The sequence below is a fragment of the Rattus norvegicus genome, chromosome 11, assembly GCF_021556685.1.
Source record: "Rattus norvegicus strain SHRSP/BbbUtx chromosome 11, alternate assembly SHRSP_T2T, whole genome shotgun sequence".
NCBI classification, from domain to species: Eukaryota; Metazoa; Chordata; class Mammalia; order Rodentia; family Muridae; genus Rattus; species Rattus norvegicus.
The window spans coordinates 48,669,537-48,695,244 of record NC_141544.1 but is presented as its reverse complement, the minus strand read 5'-3'; the positions used below and the strand labels follow the sequence as shown (position 1 = coordinate 48,695,244).

General features: G+C 47.2%; 1 long non-coding RNA gene across 6 annotated transcripts; it reads left to right on the top strand.

Annotated features, from left to right (window-relative positions):
• Window positions 1-122: 122 nt before the first annotated feature.
• Window positions 123-25,049, top strand: LOC103693523 (uncharacterized). Of its 6 annotated transcripts, none has more exons than XR_015633357.1 (5): window positions 1,005-1,452; window positions 12,887-13,013; window positions 13,461-13,610; window positions 15,874-15,985; window positions 23,254-25,047. It is a non-coding gene; the product is annotated as an uncharacterized LOC103693523 (long non-coding RNA). The 6 variants fall into 6 exon arrangements; XR_015633358.1 differs by having other exon boundaries at window positions 1,040-1,127; window positions 23,254-25,049; XR_015633356.1 differs by lacking the exon at window positions 1,005-1,452 and adding an exon at window positions 12,725-12,795.
• The last annotated feature ends 659 nt before the right edge of the window (window positions 25,050-25,708 follow it).

The following is a 25,708-nucleotide window of genomic DNA, read 5'->3' as shown; positions in this document are numbered from 1 at the left end:
GAAAACAGCACTAATTGCATCCAAGGTTGGTTTGGTTGCTCAAAATTACGCGTCTGCATTTTGCCAATGCAGCCCTCCCACCTAACTGGTCACGGGCACTTAGAAAAATGTCAGGCGTGGTTGCACGAGTTTCCTACACCAGGGAGGAAGAGACAGACAGATTCTCCAGGAAGCCACAGAGCCCATGTCTCAAAAAACAGGATAAACGGCAGGGGAGAAAGAACAACACTCAGGTTTGTCCTCTGGCCTCCACACAACACACGCGCTCACATACGAAAACACATATCTGCTTAGACTACACGCATGTACACACAGGAACACATATGTGCACATACATATAGCATGCTCCCCTACCTCCCCACACACAATCACATACATGTGCACAGACACATGAATACATGTGCACACACATACACACACTACATATACATACATACACATACCACATTACACATGTGTATATACACACACACACATACACAACATGAATACACATATACACACTAATAATGAAGTGTCAGCCCTGGGTTTATGCCTAGCACTGAAAGTGGCATTTGTAGAGGGGTTTTAGTTAAAAAGGATGGCTTTAGAAGAAATGGAAGTAGGTGAGGTTTCTGCTGAGGAGGGAGGAGCAGCACCCTCAGTAGTTCCCAGTGCCTCCTCGAAGCTTGCTTCCCTGTTTCTAGTGTCTCTCTAGCCTGGGTAACCATGCAGCAGAGCAGAGCAGAGCAGCCAGCCCCAGCTCTGAAGGAAGCAACTGAGTATCTGGGCTGCACTTGGGTTTGAGGTGAACAGCTCTTTTCATAGTCAGCATCCTGGGAGCTGTGGGTCAGAGGCTATGTTCTTCCCACAGAGACCTTGCTCCAGTTAAGCTCTGGCCAGCCAAGGGGCAGGAATAGTTGTGGTAGCGGAGGAGGGGCTTGGCTCAGCATTCAGGGAAAGACACCATGGAAACAGCTCTTCCTGAAGCGCATTCACGCAACCGGAATGGTCTCCGTTCCGTTGTACACACAGGGCAGCGTCTCCCTGGGCTTTTAGTAAGCACACACAACTTCTGGACTCTCCCTCTGGCATGGCGTAAGAGGTCCATCTCTATGAGGCACTGTGAGACCCAGCCTGGGGATGAGGTGTGCTGATGGATGGTCATGGGTCACTCCTGGGAAGGGAATGTACTACCCAGCTCTCCAACTCCTTGTCCTCCATTTTGCCTATCCAGAGTGGATGGTGGAAGGGGGTTGGAGAAGGAGGAGGAGGTAGCTGAGGTCCAGTGACCTCTCCTCACAGAGGACAGCATCCAGCGAGCTCAGCCCTCAGGGTGGCTTGGCCAGCAGCCTCACTGTGTGCGGGTAGGAGGTGACACCTGTCACCAGCCACCTTGTCTTTGTCCCTACTCCTCAGTTTTGCTTCCACAGAGCCGGTCCTGGGCTTCCAATCTTTCCACCTGACTCTTTGGTAAGACGGAGTAGGGTTTCGGGGCTGCGTCACTTGGGACGGGAAGCCAGTCTCGTTGCCTGAGATCAGCCTGGGCTGGGTGAGCTACTGCCTTCTTCCTCTGTGACAGGAGAATGTAGGAGATTTAATGAGTCTGTGCTTGCCAAACTCTTTGAAGACACTCAGAGCTCATGAAAGCCAGGGCTCATTACGGTGATAACTGAGGCTGTCTGGGCTTTAATGTTTCTCTTCCCTCAAGTTGGAGGCCTGACAGGCTAGCTCCTCACTCATGGGCTATCGAGACCCCAGCGGGTGCAGAAAGATGGGGTGCAGGGAGAAGCGGTATGTGTGCGCTTAGAGCACGTGGCGTGTGTGTGTGTGTGTGTGTGTGTGGTCTGTCGTATGTATGGTGCGTGTATGTGTGTGTGCTAGATGTCTTGTGGTGGGTATGATGTGGGTGTGTATGGTATGGTTGGTGTGTTGGTGTGAGTGGTATATGGTGTGTGCGTGTGTGTGTGTGTAATCTGTTATATATATGGTATGTGTGGTACGTGTGTGTTGTATGTGTGTGTGTGTGTGTGTGCAGTCTGTTGTATGTATGGTATGTATGGTGTGTGTGTGTATGTGTGTGTGTTGTGTGTGTGTGCACAGGATATACTGTGTCTGGTGTGTGGACCTGGGCTACACTCCCATGGTGGCTGTGAGGGGACAGAAGCCCTTGCCTAGGTGCTGGCTCTGGCGGTGGCAGCAGTGAACTTTTGTTCTGAGAACACCACCCACACACACGGTCGCTGCCAGGAGCTGTGCCGCCCACACAGGATCAGTCAAGCCGACATGAAAGAAATGAGCTTCCAACTGGCTCCAGGATTTTAAGTTTCTTTTCTTCTCTCCTCTGGAACAGCTTGAAATTGCTTCTCTTCTTTGTTGGGACCCCTGGAGAATGTCACCTCTCCTCCACCTCCATTGTACTCACCTCCTGCCACCCCCTCCTCCCACCCTCTCCTCAACCCGCCCCCACCTTGCCCCGCCCCTGCCCTGCCCCCACCCCCAGTCCGGAGGATCCAGACTGATACCTGGGGCTGGCTGTAGCCACTCAGTACTCTGTTAAGTCGCTTCACAGATTCTAGATAAAGCTGGGCAGAGGCAGGCCTGCACTGCCTGCAGACGAGAGGCTTATCAGAGATGATCCTTCACACCATCAAGGAGCTAGTGTCCCGAGTTTCAAGCAAGGTTCCCTCTTTCTTCCCGGTGGGGAAAGGAAGCCCATTAGACCCCATTCTCTGGGTTTGAGAGTACACAGTGACGCTTCCCACCGAAGCTCCAGGCAGACAAAATGGAGAGGGAGGTGCACTGCATGGTGACCAGAACACACTAGGCTGCAAGGAGGCACGCTGTGGAGGCAGTGTGTGAGAACTGGACCTACCTACTGCTGCCTCTGTATGCTGCCTGGGAGCGAGGAGAGGCTCGCTTCTCTCATCCGCCATTCTCTTTCACCGGCTGCCAGCAGCAAGGTGGTCCGAGGCTTTTCTAAAACTTAAGGTATTGAGGTGGGTTGTGGCTCAGTGGTTAGAGTACTTGCCGGGGTTCCAAACCTGGCGTCTTCTTCCCACATTAAGATGTCACTGATATCCCATAATGTCACACTAAACATGGTTGAAAAGCTCACATGAATGTAAAACTCAAGTCTAATTTCAGGACACTTCTGCTAGTCCTGGACTAGTTCACCCATTAGTCCTACCTGTCACATCACCCTGAGCTCTGGAAGCCACTCAGGGCTGGCCTGCTCTGAACAGTTCACAGATGTGGGATCCTGGCATTCCTCCTTTCGGTTCTGGCCTCTATGGCTTGCCAGCTGCGCCATGCCATGATACTTCTCTCTCTCTCTCTCTCTCTCTCTCTCTCTCTCTCTCTCTCTCTCTCTCTCTCTCTCTCGTCAGTAATGGATGACTGTGACCTCTCAGTGTGCTTGCTTACCAGAATCCACCTTGTTTCTCCTTCTTCCTTCCGTGAGCTGGTAGATTCTGTGTAGTGTCCTGGCTGAGTAAACCCCCACGGAGCACCTGAGGACTGGGGTGACAGCACTATGACATCTGCTGTGAATATGTGTGGTCTTCCAACAGTTTTTTTTTCTTTTTTTTTCTGCTGCATCTAAGCCTTCGTATCTCTGTCTACAAAATGAAGGGTTTGATCATATGATCTCCAACGCTGGAAATAAGGTGGCACAAGTTTGCAATCTCAGGTGTCAGGAGACCAAGGCAGGAAGATCATGAGTTAGGCCAGTGTGGGTTCCATGGCTAGGCCTTGCCTGAACTTCCCCTCTGCCCACAAAGCAAGGAGCAAGAGAGTCTGTGCTGTAGAGTAAAGAAAGCTAGATTCTTCCATAACTCCAAGCACGGTCTAATCTGCTGCCCTAGCAGGAAACTGTGGAGAAAAACTGTGAAGGAACAGCAGGCCATCTAAGACAGGCAACAGTGACAGAGGCAAAGCCCAACTTCTATCTCCCAAACCCAACCACGAAGGACTTGTCCAGACACCACAAGGTTAGGTTAGGGGCTTTGGTTGACAGAAACCTGTCTCCTGCACTGGAACTGGGATGACTGCTGACGTAGCCTTTGGGGCTTCAGGTTGTGTCAACAGAAGATAACAGGCACACTGGAGGTGAGGAGGGTACAGAAGCTGGAAGGATCCTTGTCACTGTGTTACCCTGCCAACAGGAAGCCTGAAGGGGAAGGGATGGGACTGTGTAATGTTCCAGAACCACGTGGTGTCCAGAAAAATTTGGGATCAACTCTGTGGAGGACGAGGCAGAGATTGTTGTCCATACAGGGAGCTGACACTCACAGAGGTTCCCAGGTGGGTGGCCAGGGCCCAGGAGCAGCAAAAGTTTCAGGAGAATGGAGAGGTCTGGTAGAGATTAAGGATGCAGGCAGTAACCAGGAGACCTGCCAAGACTTCAAGGATCTTCTCTGTCTGTGACTTGAACTGTGAGCTTAGACTGGGTGTGTCAGGGAGGAGAAAGGGAGGGCCAAACTCTGAGGAATCCCAGGCACTTGGGGTCAGGCTTCCTTGAGCCTTACTAAGTGGGTGGCCTGCTGGGACTGGGAGCTTAGACTATGCAAATGGAAGGCTCCCTTGCTCTATGAAACCAAATTTCTGAGGCAACAGGGCATTAGTCTGAGGCAAAGAGCTCTCTTCAGATCCACCTAAGCTCTCATTTGAATCAGATAGGGTGATTCACGCAGTTTCAAGACTCTTTGAAAGCTGCTCGCTTTCTTCCTCAACACCAGACTGGTGCCAGGCCCAGGGCTGGGCTCCATCTAGAATTGGTATAGCTGGCTAGCCCATTGTCTCTTGCACCCTAAGAATTATGGGAGGAGGCCAGGGCAGCCTGCAGCTGTTCGCTGGTCCTAGGGTCCTTTGGTCATTTCTCCACCACAGCTGCCTGGGACTTCCTTCTCCAGGAAGGATGTGTGTGGCCCCTGAGTCTACGGCCGTTGCTTCTGATGGAGATTGACAAGGTCATTGGTCACATCCTACAGATTCCGAGTGGCTGGAGACATAAGGAGCCAGACAGTACATCCCAGCACCTTAGCCGTACTTTATAGGGGGAATACTCACAGAGAAGGCCGCCTGATGTAGAGGCTGAAGTTGGAACTGGGTGACACATTACTCTTATTTCAACACTGATCTTCCAGTGACATTCTCTGATGGGACCTTGTAGCTGCTTTTCAGGGAAGCTTATTCTGATATACTCTGTAGGACTCACACATACCCTAGCCTGTCTGTAGCCCAGAGTGGCCTGGCATTGCAGGCGAGGAGTCAGTGGGGGATTGGAGCTGGACCATATGGAATAAAGATGTGAGATATCCCATTCTGCATGGGTCAGGGAACCCTGTGCTTAGGAAACACAAAAGCAGAGGAATCTCCCCCCCCCCCGCCCCCCAGCAAACCCACTCAAATCTCCAAGCATGACTCAGCCTGTACTTGCCAGCCATGTTGTTCCTGGCAGCTGTGGCTCTTGAGGAGGTGGGGGGTTGCTGTGAAGCTTCTGAGGGGGTTTGTCTGCACAGACCCTTTTGCTGTCCTTGGCATAGTCAATAGGATCAATGCCATTGCTAGACACAGATCAATGGGGCTGGGAGAGGAGGAGCCAGACCCTTAGCCTACTGTCACCACTGAGATAGCTCAAGTCTAGATCACTCCTGACAATGTGCCAAGAGCTACAGTTCCAGCACACAGCTCCTGCTAGTGACCTCACTACCTTCCCGACTCATTGATTCAGATATGGTGATTCAGCCTGGTCTCTGTGGCCCTCAAGGTGCTGGTCCTTAGGGGCCTTGTTTCTGTGGTTCCTGAGAGCTTCTAAGACCAGCAAGTGGATTGGGGATGTGAAAATCGCTGTCAAGATGTGACCAAGCCAAGAAAAAGCTAGCAGTGACTACTGTTACACCCTGGCTGGATCTGTCATGGTCTTAGTTCATCCAAGCATGGGTGTGTTGGGTGAAGGGCTCTTGAACCATCCCTGTACTCCATAGCTATCCGCCTTTCTCCCTTCAACCTGCTGCAGCACCATGAACGGAGGGCGAGTGTGGGTCTACCACAGGGATCTGTTGGGACGCTCACTCCTATTTCTCATGGAGCGTCTTTCTCCTCACTTAGGGTAGCAACTCTCCCCTCCTGGAAACTCTGAGCCTCATCTCAGAGATTAGAGAAACACAAGGTTTGGACAGTCCTTTTCTCCTGGGCTCCATGTGACTGGATGGAGGCTGAGGCCAGGACAGACCCAGACATGGGGTCAGCTGGGGATTTTATCTGTTAGAGTTCAGAAACAATTCTTAAGCTTGTTCTTATCGTGGGTGTTTCTGAAGATTGAGAGTTCTTATTCCTGTGCACAGCATGCAGAGGAGCACACGTGCACACGCACATGCACATACACATGTGCATACACATGTGCATGAACACATATAGATTATGTGCACACATGCACATGTGCACACACATACATGAACACATATACATTATGTGTGAACACATACATATATGCACACATACACACATGTGCAGGTACACACATGCACATGCATGCACACACATACATAAACATCATACATTAGTGCACACATACATATACACATGTGCATTCACACATATGTGCACACACATACATGAACACATATACATTATGTGCATACACATACATGCATATGCACACACACATACACTTATGTAGGCACACATACATACATGCATGCACACACTCACATATGTGCATACATTCACACATGCACATGCTGTTGTTTTGTTAATGATGGCAGCATGTAGGGAGAGGGGTTTAGCCTCTGGGAACATGAAAAATAGCTCCTAGCTAAGCTTGACCACTATGCAGCTATAAGCCCTGGGATGATTTTCTAACTTCTCCATGCCCACCTCCTGCATGTGTGGGAGGAGAGTCATGCCTGAGCTTGGCATGGGGCAGAACAGACTATTGGCAAATTCATACATGAACTCATCTGTCCAAAACTCAGCTACTGTCTCCAATTGTCCTGGGTCTGGATCTTACAGAGGACACAGTGCCTGATGTTGAGCTGCTCCCTGCCCCTGACCATCCTGGGTGCAGATCCTGTAGAGCACACAGTGTCTGCCTTGGGAGCATTTACATGTTAGTGCAGAATAATCATTGTCATGATTACCCCTGTCATCTTGGGTGTGTCCTCAGGACTTAGTCACGTTTTTTTATGTCCCCTCCTGGCTTGGACTCCATCAGGACATCTCTGTATTCCTTCTAGAGGACTAGAATGGCTGACTTGGGGCTTTGTTAAACACCGGAGTTGCTGCTGCATTTAGCAGTGGTCTCTTCTTCTCACAGATATTTCATTTATTTGTTTTATTTACTGATTTTTGGTGTCTGAGATATGGTCTCATTAACTTAGGCTGGCCTCAAACTTTATATTTAGCTGAGGCTAAACAATTTTCTGATTACCCTGTCTCTATCTTATAAGTGATGCAATGATAGGAGAATGCCACAATGTCTGGTTCCCTCTCGGATATTTTGAAGAGGATGGTATGGGTTCCCAGCTCGATCTCTCTCTCTCTCTCTCTCTCTCTCTCTCTCTCTCTCTCTCTGTTTGTGTATGTGTGTGTGTTTGTATTATGCATGTGCATATATGTGTGTCTGTGTATATGTGTATGTGTGTGTTTGTATGTATGTGTGTATGTGTATGCATGTATGCATGTATGTGTGTCTGTGTATATGTGTGTGTATATGTGTGTATGTGTGTATGTATTTGTATGTATGTGTGTACATATATGTGTGTTTGTGTGTATGTCTATGTGTATGTGTTTGTATGTATGTGTGTATGTGTATGCATGTATGTGTGTCTGTGTATATGTGTATGTGTGTATATGTATGTGTGTGTATGTATTTGTATGTATGTGTGTACATATATGTGTTGGTGTATATGTCTATGTGTATATGTGTATGTGTGTATATGTGTGTGTATGTGTGTATGTGTAGGCATGTGTATTGTTCTTTTCTAGGAGCCATCTGGCTTTTAAACAATTACATATGTTTGTTTTGCAGTGTTTTGAGGGGAGTATGCACATACACAGCACATACATCCTGTGAGGACAACTCACAGAAGTTGGCTCTCCTCCATATAGGATCTGGGGACTCCTAAATTAGGCTAGGCTAGTTGGCTGGACAGGGAGTCCCAAGCCTCCTCCTGCCTGAGGATGCCTAGCTTTTTACACGGATTTTGGGAACTGAACACAGGTATTCATCCTTGCCCAGCAAGCACTTTACCAGCTGAGCTGTCTCTGTGACCACCTCGCTTCAACTTCCAGTCAGTTTTTACTTCATCTCTACTGTCTGTTTCTGACACCTGATTTGATGATGCTCTTGGCAAGGACACTCAGACAGGACCCTGGTGTCTCTGGATAACACAGTAAATGCTCTAGCTCCCACACAGGCAGCTCAGTTGAGGAATTTAATGCTTTGTGCCTTTGTCTACACCGCTCTGCCAGCCCAGTCCCAGGAAGGAATGCCAAACCTGAGGAATAACGGTCATGTTTCAAGTTAAAGTCAGGTCTGTTTTACTGAAGGTATGTTGGAGGCTCCCGAAGGCAGCAAGTGACAGATATGGGTGCCTCGCTGCCTTTGGCCTAGAGACAGACATTGCTAGCTCAATGACGGGACAGCAGCTGTTCAGTGCTTTGGCCTGGTTGCGCCTTTTGCTGACGGTAGAGCCCTGGAGCAGAGCTGCTGACGTGTGCTGACTGGGCTAGCTGTTTACTGGGCAGCTTTTCAACAACTGCAATTCCAGTAAAGGATAGGAATGTACCACTCTACCCTCCTTTACAGCATCAGGTGTCTTCCCCAGGCAGCGAGCGGGCCAAGAAAGGGCAAGTCCCTGAGGAGGGCTGGAAGGCAGAAAGGTAAATCTCAAGGTGGGAACAGACTGGGGTGACTATGACTGTGTGAACGATGCCCAACCAGACAACGAGTCTGGCTTAGGATTGGAGAGTGTCCCAGGCTGCTGTTTTCTTCAGTGACACACCCAAGTCTTTTCTTCAAGTCTTGGATGTCACACATCCAATAAGACCATCATTCATTGATTCCTCAGTGGGCACAACACTGTTCTGGGTCTACACTGATATTCCCCCTGCCTCAAGGTGGAAAGCAGGGGGGGTTGGGGATTTAGCTCAGTGGTAGAGTGCTTGCCTAGCAAGCACAAGGGCCTGGGTTCGGTCCCCAGCTCCGAAAAAAAAAAAAAAAAAAAAGGTGGAAAGCAGGCAGTCTTCTCCTGTGATGGAGACTTTTGTGTCCCGGCAACCTCCCCTAGCTTTTGTGACAGAGCATGTCAGAGCTAGAGGCACTGGCAAGTGTGTGGTATCCAGACCCTGAGCACTTGAAGAGCAGCTCAGAAACCTTCTCTAGAGCGTGTAGGTGCACGTGACTTAATGAAGGCCACCGGCTCTCTTTCTGACTTCTGAGGGAAGTCACAAAAACTTGTCATGGATGACCTGATGGTTGCTTTCTACTAGAAATTACCTGTAGGTAAAGATCAAGCTAGCCCCACTGGGGTGAGAGAGAGTAATTATGGTAGTTCTAGTCAGCATCAACTGCTCTACCTGTCCCACAGGCTCATGGCACTTTTTCAGTGCCTTAGTTAGTTCACTTAGAATTCTCCTGTGAGGCAGAGAAGGTCAGAGTCACCCACGAAATGTTGGCCTGGAAACTGACACTTAGTGTGTTCGAGGGGTACATGGGGATCATGGGGCAGAAGCAGGGCTGGAGAGGAGCTGATGGTGCTAACCTGGGACCTTTCCAAAGCCCAATAATATAGCTGCTTAAAGTTGGCTCTTGACATCCGGAAAAACAAAGGTATGTGGCTTGTCTTCCTACCTTTGTGTGATGTTAGAGGAGGTCAAATGCTCAAGCAAGCGATGTGTTTCCTGAGGGAGGGAGCTGTAACGCCACAGTGCCAGGCTCCAATGCAGAGCACGACCCTCCACCCCCACCCAGGGGGTTAGTTCTCCTTATGAATTTATGAAGAAGCATCAGCTCACAGAGGCCAGAGTCTGCCTTCGGGTCGGGACCCACAGGAGACGGTGGGACCATCCTAGTCTTGGTTGAGAGGGGAAATGACGGTCTGAGCTCTAATTTAAGCATGAAGAACTAAACAGCCTTAGTATGAGTTTCAGTGTGTGGGCAGCCCAGCCTCAGCAGTGAGAATTCTCTCTTCCTCTGCTTCTTCTGTTTGTGCCCTGGAGGATTGCATGCGGCTCAGCTCTTTTATTCACCAAACTGAAAGATAATCTCTTCTGGAAAATGTCTCAGATGGGCCAAGAAACAGTGCTCAGCTGAGCATCTGGGCTTCCTGTGATTCTGTCAGGCTGACATGTACAGTTAACCATCTAGTCTACACTCTCCTTGTGTGGAGGTTACAGGGATGATTAAAGTTCCTGACTGTCATCCGTACACGGAAAAGTGGCAGAAATACAGGTACATGTGCACATACTCACACATGCACATGCATGCACACACACACACACACACACACACACACACACACACACACAAGACACTTAGGAGCACACCTGGAAACCAGGGAAGTTGAGTTCCAACGTGAACAAGCATGGACGTAAAGTCCTGCATAATATTTCAGAAGCCACATGGAGGAAGTTCATGCCTAGAGTACTTGGCAGCCGTTGTGAGTTCTATAGAATCCCCAGAAAGTTCAGCTGAAGTCCTTACCCCTGGTGCCTGTGAGTGTCACCTTATTTGGAAATGGCACTTTGAAAATATAAACAAGTTGAAGTGACACTGTGCATCAAGAGAGTGGTTTTTAATCCAACATGTTGGAGGTCTGCTAAGAAGAGCAACAAAACACAGAGGGATGAAAGCCACAGGACAATGGAAACAGACCTTAAGTGACAGAGATCGTGCAGCTTCCAAAGTCAAGAAATACCAGAAACTGATGGCACCTGCCAGAAACCAGGAGGGAGGTAGAAAGGAAGAAGCCAGTCCAGCTGACACCTGACCTCCAGAACCAAAACAGAGATGACCATTGTGTTAGCTGCCTGCTTGGACTTTAAACTTTTCTTTAAAATATTAAGCGTGTGTGTGTGTGTGTGTGTGTGTGTGTGTGTATGTGTGTGTGTATGTATGTGTTTGTGTATGTGTGCATGTGTATATGCATGTGTGTATATATGTGTATGTGTGTATGTGTGTATGTGTTTGTGTATATGTATGTATGTGAACATGTGCGTTTGTGTGCATATATGCTTGTGTGTATGTCTCTGTGTGTATGTATATGTGTGTATGTGTGTGTCTCTGTGTGTATCTGTGTATATATGTGAATGTGTGTATGTATATGTGTGTATATGCATGTGAGTGTGTATGTATGTATATGTACAGGTGCATGTGTGTGCATGTTTGTGTGCATATGCTTGTGTCTATGTGTGTGTGTATGTACATGTGCATGTGTGGGTTTGACTTTCTGTCTCCTGCACTCCTCCCTTCTACCTTCCTTAAGAATCTTTTTCTGTATGAACACCATCTGTGATAAAAATAGACAAGCTTTGTCTGATCTGTCTGATGGCTTTCATGCTGCCAGTCTGCCTTCTTCCCTCTGCTGACCTGGGACTGGGCTAGGTGTTGAGGTGGTGGGAGGGGAAGGGCACAGGGCCTCCTCCCTCCTATTTCTGTTTGAGCCCCTTAAGCTGTCTTCATTCTTTGGATTCTCCTCCAACCCAGAATCAGAACTAATGGTTTTTCACTCTTCCCTCACTGACCAAGCACCGATCCCTCTTGAGTGAAAGAAGACCCTGCCACATAAGCCAGCACTTACTCCCTTCCCTGTGTCCTGTGAGTGTGTTCCTGGAGAGGACTAGAGTCCCGTGTGAGAGCTGAGAAGTTATTCAGTTGCGTATGAAGACATGACACAGAGCACATTCCGGGGCAGGCCGAGTGCTCAGGAACAGTTGGCCAACACAGAGTCGACCCCTATGTTTTTTGGTCCTCTTTTCTTTTGTTTTTGTTTGGTTTTAAGGGGAGGAAAGAACATGAGGTTGGGAGGGTAAGAAATGGGGGAAGACCTGGGAAAGCTAGGGGATGGGAAAAATTCTGGTAAAAATGTACTGTGTGAAATTCTCCAAGAAAAAAAAAATAGAGAGACCTATTAACTTATTAAAGGTGTCTGTGATCAACAAGGCAGAGACTTTTTAAAAAAAAGTAATTTCCTACTTTCCAAGGAGATTCATGGGGACAGCAGCCATGGGAGCAGGTGCTGGGGGCATCCCAGGCTATGCACACGGGTGCCTCTTTTCCCTCTTGCATACATGTGTAACAGGACCTGGGGAGCCTAGAGGCTGCCAGGACAAGCCCCGTCAAGCTTCAGGAGCCCTTCCCGGACGCTGCTGGCACAGGGGAACCCACCAGTCTCCTCCCTAACACACAAGCAGCTTATCTCAGGTCTTGTTTTGGCTTAGAAGTCTTTTAATCTCTCACGATGGTTGGAATGGATCAGCCTCTATTTTTACTCCTGGATGGAGAAGACATGAATCAGACTGGGCCAACTCTGTTGGACTTGTAGAGGCCTGCCGCGGAGCACACATTCCTTTTAGCTTTAGGCATATTAAGGACAGAGGGGGAGAGAGCAAATGAAAACACAGACAGGAGAGAGCCTGCTACAGATGACAGGGAACTGGCGCACAGTAGGCATTCAGCAAATGTCTGCGGAAATGAACACCCAGCAATCCAACAGTGTCACGTGGCTTTCTCCCTGGCTCCACTGTGCAGCGCAGTTGCTGGGAATATGGCAGCAAGCAGGTTGTTTTCTGGATACCTGTGATTTTCCCAAAGCAAGTACCTGGGGGAGGGGGTTGGTTACAGACAAGGGAACTTTCTAGGCACCATGTAGGCTTGGAAACCTTCACTTTCCTGTCCTTACAGGTGGCTTGCCACATCTACCTGCCATGTGCTGGCCAAGGGGACGTCTTCAGGCATGAGGACGCTCTGTGGTATCCATGGGCCCCTCCTTTGTTGTCCTGGTACTTAGGGAAGCTCAGCTTCTGCTGAGGTAGGAATTTGGGCTATCGTGATACTTTTTTGTGGAGGACTGGGGAGTAACTGGTAGCTACTGGCTTGGTATAACAGTCATGACTCATCACAGTAAAGTGTCCATCTGCTTTCCAAACCGAAGGCTGAATTAGATTGCAGGGGGTAGGGAAGAAGGCAATATGTCTTGAACGGTAGCCAGAGATAAAGAGGCTTTGACTCTAGGTATTTAGAGCAGTGTAGAGAAAAGACCATCATGACTATAGATGTCCTAAGAGGAGTGGGTTCAAGAGAGGAGTTAGCCAAGTTCTTGTCAAACATAAGTCTTTTGGGGTCCCTCGCTGTCTTGCTTGGCTCTGTAGATTACACTGAAGCCCTGATTCCTGTACCTGCTATTGCTGCTCTGCCTTGGGATCTGCTCAGCACAGAGCAGAGGTGCAGAAAGCATTGTAAGCTGCTCCTTCTTCAGGGCTGGCCATGTCTGAGCTAACGATGAAGACCAAGAAGCCCCGAGACCTGAAGATGCAGAGCAGAGGCCTAAGAAGGACCGAAGGCTGGAGAAGACCAATGTCTCTGCTCAAGGAGCCCAAAAGGAAAGGATTTTGTATTTTCCTCCCAGGTAGCCTTTCCATTTTACTCAGATCTTTAGCTGATAGATGAGGCTAGCCCGTACTACAGAGGGCCTTTGGTATTCCTCAGCTTACAGTTCTCCCTTCTATACATGTTCAATCTATATGTCAGCCAAATAGATACATGAAATTAACCGTCACACGATTCTTAAGATGAATTTGGTTGGCTGGAAATTCCTATCCTACCCAAGGGCATCTACTTTGTGGTCTTATTGATGACCCAAGGGATGGGAACCATTATTACCAGGCTAATAGCAACTATCAGATAGTTTCATTTTGTCTCATGCATGGCACCAATCAGTTGGTGGTAAGAAAAGAATAAGGGAAACATCTAGAAACAGAAAGCAACAGATGGCAGGAGAGCTGTGCTAAAGGTCACAGTGAATACTGGTGAATACTTGGTGACTCACATAGAAAATGATCACCTTCTTCAGGGACACTTGATTCCTAACTGTCTGGTCAACCCTCTGTGTGAAGCCAGTAGCATCATGTTTCTCTCTCTCTTTCTCTCTCTCTCTCTCTCTCTCTCTCTCTCTCTCTCTCTCTCTCTCTCTCTCACACACACACACACACACACACACACACACATCTCATCACCAATTTCTAAATTACCATAACAAATCAGTCCCCAGCTATCAAATGAGATGAATCATTTACAATTCAGTTCCATGCAAAAGCTACAACCTTCACGCATTGATTTTCTAGGTTTTTGCTTGGCGTACAAGTTAAGGAGAGAGCCACTCAGAGGCATTTGTTGTATTTCCTTGTAGTGTTGATTTGGTACATGCTGTACTGCAGTAAGGGAGAAGAAGATAATATAGTACTACTGGAGACCTTGACTTCCACTAGGGAGACAGATGGTCAGCATAATAGCATTTTTTAGAATAGTCATTATAGTTTTTGATGACCAAAACATTGTTCATTAATATCCCGAGTGGAAGGTTGTGTAGGTGGAAGGAAAAAAAATGAAAAGAGAGACTTGCAATGGTAAAGGTACAGTCATTGGTTAACTTAGAGAGGCATTGAAAAAAGTAACACATTTATGTGATTAATATTTACTGAATCATTTATTGGACAGTCAAGAATCTAGGGCCATGAGAGAAGTTAACCAGTAAAACAAAGAGGAGTACAATGGGTTACACTGTTGCATTGTTACATTGTTGCAGGGGAAGTAGGAAATAGAAACAAAATAAAATCATACGATAAATAATATCGTAACAAATTCAACAAAGCAGCACAAGGTACAGAACAGCATGTGATGAGCTCCAGGGACACACAGGAAATGCAGAGCAAGAGAGGACAGTGTGCAAATGGCTAATGGAAGAACAGAGCATGCTTTTAAATGGTGACAGTCAAGGTTACCCCCTAAGGATGACCTTTGTGAGAGGTGTACAAATTAGCTCTCGGAGCATCTAAGGGGAAAGGAATGGGCAGGTGGAATAGCTTCCACTAAGATCCTTTAAAAAAAGATTTACTTCTGTTTTATGTGTATAAGTTTTTGCATATATATATATATATATATATATATATATATATATATATATATATATATACATGCGCCATGTATGTGCCTCGTATCCACAGAGGCAAAAGAGGGCATCAGATTCTCTGGGACTGAAGCTACAGACAGTTGCGAGCCGCCGTATGGGTGCTGGAAACCAAACCTGAGTCCTAAGAGCAGCCAGTGTTCTTAACCTCTGAGCATCTCTCCTGCCCCTTGCACATAAGGCAGGAGCAGCCATATGTTTAAGCAACAGCAAGGTTGACAGGTATGGTTGGAGTCTCAAGAGAGGGGGAAGAAGTGGAAACTGGGGTGAAATGGGAATCAGGTGAGAATGGAGTCAGGGAAAATGGCTTCACACTTGAGCAAAAGCACGCTAAGGAGCACGTTGGTACTTGAATTGTTGAATCCCAGAGTGACTTGGTGGTTTTAACAGTGGAGGAGACAGCTGTAAATCACACTCTCTCTACCCCTGTGCCTCCCACTCCAGCCCAAAACACCTTCATGCCATCTTCACCACAGCTCTTCAGCAGGGTTCTCATGACCCAGTCACCTCCATGCTGCTTCTCAGCTCTTTCACTTAAGGATCAAACTGTAGCATACGAATTTGAGGGAGCCCTACCACTCAGCTCTTGGCAATATGCAAACACTTTTAAGGTAATTGTGTGTTGTTACCATGAGCAGAGTTCCGGGAGATAATATGGTAGGATTTGAAGGCTCTTAATCTTCATTGTTATATTGTCTGCATTTAGAGTCACCTTGGCCATTGGCGAGTCACATCTTTGGGTGCCTTGTGAAGAATTTTCCACAAAGAACTAACCCACCATGGATGTGGGCAGCAGCATCCCAAGGGCTGGGGACATGGTAAGACAAGAGAGAGAGGAAATAAGGCCTGAATTTTCCTTTTCCTACTTCCTGCCTTGACAGGAAATATGCTCTCTGTCCTAACAGATCAAACCCTCTGACAGTGTAAACTAAAATAAATCATTCCTCCTTTCAATTTGCCCTATCAAACTATCTGTTTGAGTGACAACATTAATAGAAAGAGTGCATCTCAATGTGGCAACTAGTGTCACACCAGAGATGTCCATGTGTCTGAAGTCACAGAGCCAGTTTTAACCTCCTCACTCCTGTGGGGCTGTATTACCTAAGAATAGATACATGCGTCTTAGTTCAGTGGGCTTATTCTGCAGAAGGTAAGAGTTTACTTTTGGTTTAAGCCTCACTAAAACATTCCCTGAGGGTTGGGGATTTAGCTCAGTGGTAGAGCGCTTGCCTAGCAAGCACAAGGCCCTGGGTTCGGTCCTCAGCTCCGAAAAACAAACAAACAAACAAACAACAAAAAAAACATTCCTTGCACTTCTTGTGTTGTGACTAATATTCTATTTCATACGACAATTGCATTCTGCATGTGAAATCCCCAACAGAGCATTTGTAGGCTAGTGAGGAGAAGCCTGTGGTATGGCTCCTCCCATGCTTCAGTTTGAGCCTCAGACACCAAAGGTTTGAGTGCTACAGTCACCAGAGGTGGCTTCCTATCTCCACAGAGCAAATGGCCTCACCGTGGCATCTCTCACAACCACGACGAGAACTTACTGGCAAACTTGTGCTCTGTGGTACTCACCAATCTGAAGGATCTCGAAGTTGGCACAATGCAAACCCTTTGTAACTATTTCTAATTTTACATTTTCTAAGCATCCGAGAGTCAGAGTACAACCAAAGCACAACGTAGCACATCCTTGGAAATGTTTAGTTTGATAAACTGGACAATTTTAGAGCTATCCAACAGCCATTCGGTCAGGGTCCAGACATGTCTACACCCACAGGCTTTCCGGGCTGCACTTTTGCAGTGAGTTATTGACCACACACAGTTTTGGTGGCAGCCGCTTTCTGACTCTGTCTGCTTTGTTGTTGTACAGTGGGCAGGGTGTGGATTCATTCATCAGTACCTTGTTCCTTCGCTGCCCAATGCCCACTCTCTTGTCAGTGGACATTGTTTTATCTTAGTAGGCAAGGCATCTATAGAACATCCGCATGTGTCTTTATGTAGACGTTACAGTTCCCCTCTGGGACGTATCTAGCAGCGAAGGGTCAGAGGGTGGATGTGCACTTACTTGCTGTTCTTCACTGCCCCCAGCAGTGCACGCGTGTCCCAGGGAACACCATCCTGTCCCCAGCAGTGCACGCGTGTCCCAGGGACACACCATCCTGTCCCCAACAGTGCATGCATGTCCCAGGCACACACCATCCTGTTCCCAACAGTGCATGCATGTCCCAGGCACACACCATCCTGTCCCCAGCAGTGCATGCATGTCCCAGGCACACACCATCCTGTCCCCAACAGTGCATGCGTGTCCTAGGAATACAGCATGTCCTCCCCCCAGCAGTGCACGCGTGTCCCAGGCACACACCATCCTGTCCCCAGCAGTGCATGCATGTCCCAGGCACACACCATCCTGTCCCCAGCAGTGCACGCGTGTCCCAGGCACACAACATCCTGTCCCCAGCAGTGCACACGTGTCCCAGGGACACACCATCCTGTCCCCAACAGTGCACCCATGTCCCAGGGACACACCATCCTGTCCCCAGCAGTGCACGCGTGTCCCAGGCACACACCATCCTGTCCCCAACAGTGCACGCATGTCCCAGGGACACACCATCCTGTCCCCAGCAGTGCACGCGTGTCCCAGGCATACAACATCCTGTCCCCAGCAGTGCACGCGTGTCCCAGGCACACACCATCCTGTCCCCAGCAGTGCACGCGTGTCCCAGGCACACAACATCCTGTCCCCAGCAGTGCATGCGTGTCCCAGGCACACACCATCCTGTCCCCAGCAGTGCACGCATGTCCCAGGGACATACCATCCTGTCCCCAGCAGTGCATGCGTGTCCCAGGGACACAACATCCTGCCCCTAGCAATGCATGCATGTGCCATGCATTCAGCATCCTGCTCCTAGCAATGTATGCATGTCTCAGGCATGCAGCATCCTGTCTCTAGCAATGCATGCATGTCCCAGGCACACAACATCCTCCCCCCAGCAATGCATGCATGTGCCATGAATACAGCATATCCTGCCCCCAGCAATGCATGCATGTCCTAGGAATACAGCATGTCCTGCCCCCAGCAATGCATGCATGTCCTAGGAATACAGCATGTCCTCCCCCCAGCAATGCATGCATGTCCCAGGCACACAGCATCCTGACAACAGTTTGCTGTCAATCATTTTTATGGGAGCAATTCTAACAGCTATGGAGTGACACCTTGTTGTAATTTCAGTTTTCATTTTCCCACTAACAAGCTATTATGGGCTTAGCCCATTCATTTATTCTGCCTGGGTCTGCTTTCTTCCACATTTAAAATGGAATTACTTGTTTGTTTTTTAAATCTTGATTTGTAGGAATTATATTACCTATTTCTTAATTTATCTTTTTCTTTCTAGTTACACTCTAAGTTTCTTGAGATATTATACCCTCTCTCTAGTACCTCCCACAGATCTTCGTAAACATTTAATGCAGGATTTTCAGCAAAAGGAAGAGCTCTGCTTGTATGGTTTGCTGACTTTACTAAATAACTCAGGCTTAGGAACAGAATGTGTGTAGTTTTGGGACAGGGTCTCTCTGTGTAGAGCTGGCCGACCTGGAACTCACTCCGTAGACCAGGCTAGGTGCAAACTCTGCCTCCCAAGCGCTGGGATTTAAGCTGCACAGCACTGTGCCTGGCAGGAATGGAGTATTTTGACTGGCAGTTCGACTTTTTGTTTTGAATTGAACTCCCCCTCTCTCCCCCACCATATTGGTCTTCTGTAAACATCCAAGAGATTGATTTTCAAATGTTACCAGTCAATTCAGCAAATACAGCTTGAATTTAGGAGTTATCATAAGTGCCATAGTTCATTTTTACAGATTCAGGAAGAGCTGAAGCTTTCATGATGGGAGATCCCTTCTAGAAGGCAAAATATTTATAGTCTTAAAGACGAGAACGTTCTGTGCTGTCTTTCACCTCGTGCTTTCTTCTGCTTCTGCAGTTGACATTTCTCAGTGAAGCACCAGAGCCTAGAGGGGGAGGAAGACACACAGACACTTTTATTTGAAGACAAAGAGGCTGAGCATCCACCAAGAGAATAACTTGAGGGTTTTAAAGCCCTGTCTCCCTTCCAACTTTGCTAGCCAGAAGTGTTGTAAACTTACGTTCTGGAAAGACACCTGCGATGATGTCACCTTCATTTTCTTAAATTAGATTCTAGGCGGACTGACTAGCCCAGGAGGCCAGGGATCTGTTCCCACCATCATCCATCCCAACCATATCTCAGACTATACTCCCAGTGTTACCCTGCATTTGGAAGAGCTCTTAACCTCAAGTTATTTCTCAGATCCACCTAGAATCTGTCTCATCTGTTGACCTTTGTCTTGAATTTTATTGGTTTTGTTACTTGTGTGTGTGTGTGTGTGCACGTGTGTGCATACGTGTGTGTGTGCATGCATGTACATGTGCTTGTGTGTGTATAGGTGTTCACGTGCATGTGTGTGTATATATATGTATGTCTATGCAATGGGTATATGTGTGTGTATGTGTGTGTATGTACATGTGTATGCACATGCAGTGTGAATATGTGTATGCATGTATCTGCATGTGTGTGTGCATGTGTGCATATATCTGTGTGTATACATGTGCACAGCTGTATGTGTATATGTTATCTGTGTACGTATGTGTATGCACATGCAGTGTGAATATTTGTATGTGTGTGCATGTGTATGTATGCATGTATCTGTGTGTGTGTGTGTTCATTCCCTGGAAGACTGGAATGGTGTGAGGCAGTAAGACCATGCATCCAGTTTGTTCATGGGGTGTATGGAAAGGTTGTTGTCCGGCATGCACTTAGCAGTTTTAAATTTATCCCCTTTAAAACTTTCTTCTAAATTCTGTGTTTTAGCCTTAGTCCCCTTGGGAACCAATTACTTAATGCTATTTAATCATCCTCAGTATAGTGTGAACTTTTGACCTTCCCCTTTCTAATAGCTACAGCTGTAATTTCTATTCAGAGCCTACGACCTGGCCCAGATCTTCTCCACGCTGGGAAGTCATAATTCAAGCAGGCACTGTCCTTTCTTTTAATTTCCTCAGAAATGCTTCCCACGCTCCTCAGTTCAGTTAGATGCTGCCATTTGAGTGACCACAACATGAAAGGAGCCATTCTTCACTTATGACCTTTCCCAAGACTTTATTTAACTATTTAAATCAGCATACCTGGCTTTAGATTTGTATGGTGGCATTTTTAAACAAATTATTTTCGTTGATTTTCTTCTTCCTCCATGAACCCTGATCCGCCTTGCACCCTTCCACCACCCGCCCCCACGACCTCCTGATGTCTGATGTACCCAAGGACCTCAACACCTTCCCTACCATGTGGTGCCCTTTCTATCATAGCCTCTGCTCACACCTCACCCTCACTCAGGCCTTCTCAAATGTGTCTCAGTTGATGTTCAATGCCCACCAATCTCCATTAGAGGGAAATATTGACATGAAGCACTGTAATACTAGACTTTCTAATGTTAAAGCCATCCCATCTTAAGGTAGAACAGGTTTTCCTCAGGGTTGCTAGAAAATTCCTTAAGATAATTTATAAGTACATTAGGATTGGAACGTTATTTTTATCTAAATCTGACCTATAGCTTGTGTGCGTGTGTGTGCGTGCGTGTGCGTGTGCGTGTGCGTGTGTGTGTGTGTGTGTGTGTGTGTGTGTGTGTGTGTGTCTATGTGTGTGTGTTATTTCTGTCACACACTGGAGCTTGGGTTGATTTAGACTCACAGACAGACTATGCGTCTCTGGGATCTTTTTCTCGGCTATGCTATTTTGATGTAACTAATGTTTTCAAAACTTTGAAAGTCCCTTTTGGGATATTTTAATTGAGCTTTAAATTTTATCTGTGGTTGGTAATATACTCACATTTAAGTTTTCTTCTTATATCCGTGTTGTTACCACGCTCCCTAAAGCTTTCTCATTTGAAAAAATCTTCATTATATTTTTCAGAGTAGGATATTAAAGCTGCTTGTCATTCTTGTTTCTTCTTTAGTTTACTTTTTCAAAATTAAAAACAAATACTTACTATGAGTGTGTATATGTGTGCACATGTATCGTGTATGTGTGCATGCATGTGTGTATATGTGTGCCCCTGTGTGTGCACATGTGCATGTGCATGTGTGTGTGTGTGTGTGTTTGTATGTGTACACCTTTGTGGGGTCAGTTCTCCCCTTTTACCTTTACTTGAGTTCTGGTGTTAGAGCTCGGGTTCCCAGGCTTACAAACTGAGGACCTTTACCCTCTGAGTCATCTGCCTGCACTAATCCTTCAAGCTTTTTATTCAACAGTGTAAGAGCTGCACATCTTCATTGTGAACCAGCTCACTATGGAACTTCCTATCTCCATGTTCCCAGTTACCGCCTCTCTCACTGCCGCTCCCCTCCCTCCCAGCATTTTGAACAAATTGTGTCTCAATTTAGAGGCATATAAATATTTCTCTAAAATGTCTTCTTGAGAAGTAAAGTCTGGCACCACCCATCACGGCCTTTGAATAGCACAACTGTGCAGCTGATGCTCTTATCTCCCAGGTCTCAGGAATTATTTGGTTGAGAATTTATCAGTTGACCTCTGGCCTGCATTCCTATATTTCTCCCACTATCTCTTCCCTCCTCTGACCCCGGAAATGTCTAATTTTCTTGTATGCTCTTGGTTAGGTTAGCCAAAGGGAGAAATATTTTATCCTTGCGATTTCCACATGTTCAGTGTCCCTGTTTTCTTAGTTATGTGCACACGGGGATTTTAAGAATGAAACGTTGAATGGTATCAGCTCGACCTTCTGCTCCCTACAAGCGTTGATTCTATGAGTTTCGGTTTCCTCAGAATGCTTTTCTATTTCGGCAAACCCATTTATCTCTCTATCCTGTGCCTTGGCCCACCTCCACTATTTTGGGGTCCACTGTTTCGGGGTGTGTGCGTGTGTGTTTACACTGATGTTAATGTTTCACTAATGTTCTTTCTGAGATCTGTGGGAGAGAGGCTGAGACCTCCTCTGAAGGTTCCTGTTCCCATGGGGTCCAAGGGCAGGAGCCCAACATGTCTGCAGCGGCAGGCTCTTGCTCCACTCTTTGGTTGGGACCAGGGCTCAGGCCTGGACCTTCACAGACATCCCTCACAGGGCTTGGAAGCAGCAGCCTCAGGAGCTTTCAGAGTCCTTCCTTCCAAACTTTTCCCTGGCCAGAGCCTCCCAGCCGTGACCTGCTCTGCCTTTCTGGTTCCCCTGGGAAAGCAGAAGAGCCCTAGCACCTGTGGACATCACAGGGGATGCCACCAACGGCAGAGCTTCCAAAGCCAACACCCACTTTTCATTGAACGGGCTCTTTGCCATTTTTCAAATGTTTGCCCTGTCCTCATCTATAGAACTGATATCAACCCTGGCTCACTGGGCCGGTCTCCTACAGGTTAGGAAAAGCTTGCTTCGTATGCAGCAGATCCACAGCCATCTCTTGCTTTTAATGTTCACTTGCCAGAGTCTTTGATCTTTTACTGCAGTTTGCTCCCCTGAGGCTACCACCCTGCCTGCTACATTTAGGAGGTACACATTCAACGATCAGATTTTCATTCTCAGATATTGCTTGATGATGGAGTATTTTATGTCAAACCATTGCCAAATATTTTTGAATTATCCAATACTAACTTTCCACTGCCAGATAGATTTCTGGTCCCCATAGTAAGTCATGTGTAAGAGCCTCCCTCCCTTTTCTGAGTCACCAGGGTTTGTTTCTGACTTTTTCGAGTTTCATTCCAATTGGTAGCACATTAACTTTTCCTCTTAGACAAACCTTCTGTGAACCGTTTATCTAGATTCGACTCTCTGCAGAAAAATGTGTTATAACTGCCCCACCTCTCGTGTTGATGAATGCCACTGTTCATAGCGCAGACTGTAGAATGTACTCCGGACAGGAGTGACTTTTCAGAGGGTGTGATAAATCTTGCAGAATCTCAGTGAGATCAGGGACTATTTGGTTGCTATGTAACAACAACCATTAGGGGAAATTTCCAATCGCACATGCATCAACTCCTTCCACCACCTACTGCCCTGTACCTGTTTCTAGGAACTGGACTTCAGAAACCCGGCCAGAAGAGACTAATGCACCTACTTCCATGGCCTCCGATGGCGAGACCTGCTTGCTGGCACCCATTTGTCTCCTGCCAGCATCTGACTGATTCTACTCCAGATCCAGAATCCCTCCTAGCATCTGGGATACAGAGGTCTGACAGCAGGAAAGATGGTGGAGAGACTTGCCGCACTATGCCAGCTTTGTACTACAGGAGTGAACCGTCCTTCGTGGCACTGACTCTCTATGGCTCTGCCAAAAGATGGCTATAAAACCAACCGATTCTTTGTTTCCCAGATGCTAGGGTTCTTACCTGTCTCCCCCACAGAAATTTACTTTCTCAAATGAAACCTGACACCAGCAATCTCTTTTCAAACCTTCCCCACCCAAGCTCACCTCACCCACTAATATTCTTTGGTTATAGTGTCTGAGCGAGAATAGAGGTATGTACGGAAAAGTGAACCGTGCTCACCAACACAAGAGAACCTGGCGTGAGCGGAGATAAACCCCCACCCCCCAGGTTGTTTATGGTCGTGGTGATCTGTCACAGCAGTGGAAACCCTGGCCAAGAGAAAAATTAACTCGGATTCAGGAACACAAACATTCCATGGTCTCTTTTATCATGGGTTCTGGCTTATGGATGTGTATATATGTGGGGGTGAGTTGGAGTACAGTTAATGAAATCAGGGAAGAGACTGTGAGAAGGGGGAACGCTGCTGAGGAAGGCATGGAGGTTAATAGGGGCTGCGTGCCATCCAAGTAGAAAAGCAACTACCAGGACGGAAGGGTAAAGGAAGGCCAGGAGTGTGCAAGGAGAGAAAAACTCAGGATATTTGAAAAGGTCACAGTAAACTTAACACTTTGCTAATTTTAGAAGTAAAAAAACCGTACATGAGTGGTGATAGTCTTAAAAAAAAACAGGTTTGATCTGAGGAAAGAGAATCAAAGGCTCTATACATAGAGAGTTGAAATCTTTACTGGAAAAGAAACCACAGATAAGAGTGGCAGCGTGACAGGCTTTTCCTGCCAGGATAGCTCTCAGGAAGAAGGAAAGACAGACAGCAATAAACATTCGTGATGAAGCTGCCTTGAAATACGGTTTGAAAATTCCCCCAAGGAGCTGGTCTTGGAGCAGTCATCTGACTCAGTGGTTCCACTCCATGAGCACCGAGGACACGTGTCTACACAGACATCTGTACACCAGTGTTCCTGGCAGCACTGCCCATAATAACCAAAGGATGAGAAGGCCGGCATTGGCAGATGAAGAATGGAAAGTCAGAACAGGACACATTGTCTGCCATCAAAGAATGAACTGAACCCATGCTCAGCTTGGATGGGAACTGGAGTCTGTGTATTTAGTGAAAAGTACTAACCACCAAATATGACTCCTGTACGGTTCTGTGTTCATCACACTCTGCAATGGGCAAGTCCTCCATGACAAAAAACAGATCGGTGGCTGCCAAAGGGTTTCAGGGAAACACAGAGAATGTTGTTAACTGGACTAGGGATGCAGCTCGGTGATGAACTGCTTGCTTAGCGTGCGTGAGGCCTAGTGTTCAGTTCCCGGCACAAACAACACAAATACAGGGGCTGAGAGTCCTTCTTGGTGCATAGGTTTTCTTCCAGGCTGTGTGCTTTACAAAGGTGGGTTGTGGTGTGTCAATGCCCGAGAGTATTTGGATCTTACCTAATTGCTCACATGGTCTGGAATCATTCATGGCCTGCTCATTGTGTGAGCTATAGTCCTAACTTAACTACAGGGCCTAAAAGTTAAAATAAAATGTGAGGATCATAGTTCTGAATCAGAACTTTAAAATAAAATGGAAAGGAAGAGGAGAGGAGGTGGCGTAGAGGGAGGCATAGGAGATGGAGTTAGAGGAGAGGGGGCACAGGAGAGGGGGGCACAGGAGGGGCATAGGAGAGGGGGCACAGGAGGGGGCACAGGAGAGGGGGCATAGGAGAGGGGGCACAGGAGAGGGGGCACAGGAGAGGGGGCACAGGAGACAGGGCGGCACAGATAGCTATGACAAAATACCTGAGACAAACCCTGAACAAAGGGTTTATTTTTGGCTCTCAGTTTCAGAGGTTTCAAGCCATGGTTAGCTGGCTCTGCAGCCCTGGGTCTGAGGTAAGGCAAGACACCTGGATGGCAAGATTGTGCAGTGGAGGCAGAAAGCAGAGGTGACCAGAAGGGACAAGAATTGAGATACCCCCTAGGGCCTACTTCCTTAGCTAGTACCACCTCCATCACCAGCTTGGGACCAAGCCTTGAAGCCAGGAGCCTGTGAGGAACATGCATATTTAAATCCTACCTAAACCCTACCAACAGATAAAGGTTAATGAGTTAGGAACTTAAAAACCATTACATATGATAACGTCAAATTTAATTTGAAAGAAATACAAGGCACAGAAGCCAATCTAAGGAAGAGAGAGAATGGAGAGAGAGAGAGAG